Genomic DNA, 877 nt, shown 5'->3' with positions numbered 1-877 from the left:
CAATCAGCTACCTCCTGCGATACACGTTGAACTAGAAAATCAAAATCCTGTTCCTCGTACTATGTATGATTATGCTAAACCTACTTTAACAGGAACTGAGTCAAGTATAGTTAGACATGCTATTGCGGCAAATAATTTTGAACTGAAACCTAACACTATTCAAATGATACAGCAATTTGTTCAGTTTGATGGTTTGCAGGATGATGATCCAAACACTCACTTGGCAAATTTTCTGGAATTCTGCGATACATTTAAAATCAATGGCGTTTCTGATGATGCCATATGTCTTCGGTTGTTTCCCTTTTCATTAAGGAATAAAGCTAAACAGTGGTTGAACTCGTTACCACGAGGATCAATCACTACTTGGGAACAAATGACTAAAAAATTTCTATTAAAATATTTTCCGCTGGCTAAAATGGCCAAATTATGTAATGATATCTCTTTGTTTGTGCAGATGGACTTAGAAACTCTTTATGATACATGGGAGAGATACAAAGACTTACTGAGAATGTGCCCTCACCATGGGTTACTGCTTTGGCTACAGGTTCAAACATTCCATAATGGCCTGAATCCTTCGACTCGACAAATGGTTGACGCAGTTGCTGGCGGAACCATCAATAATAAAACACCTAAAACTGCTTATAAGTTTATAGAGGAGATGTCACTGAATAACTATCAGTGGCAAGTCATGAGGACTAAGCCAACTAAAACAGTAGGCGTTTATAACTTCGATTTGGTTACTATGTTGTCAAACCAGGTAGAACTTCTAAATAAAAAGATTGATGGTTTACTTGGTTCTACTTAGGTACATCCAGTAATGAGGTGCGAGATGAATGGAGGAGGAGCATGCACAGAGTATCAACCCTTCAACCCTAGC

At 38.1% G+C, this 877-nt stretch overlaps 1 non-coding gene across 1 annotated transcript; it reads right to left on the bottom strand.

Moving 5' to 3' along the window:
* Positions 1-421: 421 nt before the first annotated feature.
* LOC121205116 (small nucleolar RNA R71) lies at positions 422-528 on the bottom strand. Its single transcript, XR_005900199.1, has one exon. It is a non-coding gene; the product is annotated as a small nucleolar RNA R71 (small nucleolar RNA).
* Positions 529-877: the final 349 nt, after the last annotated feature.

The sequence above is a fragment of the Gossypium hirsutum genome, chromosome A08 (genome assembly GCF_007990345.1).
Source record: "Gossypium hirsutum isolate 1008001.06 chromosome A08, Gossypium_hirsutum_v2.1, whole genome shotgun sequence".
In the NCBI taxonomy this organism is placed as follows: Eukaryota; Viridiplantae; Streptophyta; class Magnoliopsida; order Malvales; family Malvaceae; genus Gossypium; species Gossypium hirsutum.
Note: the sequence above shows the minus strand (reverse complement) of the source record. Positions and strands in the feature narration are given on the sequence as shown.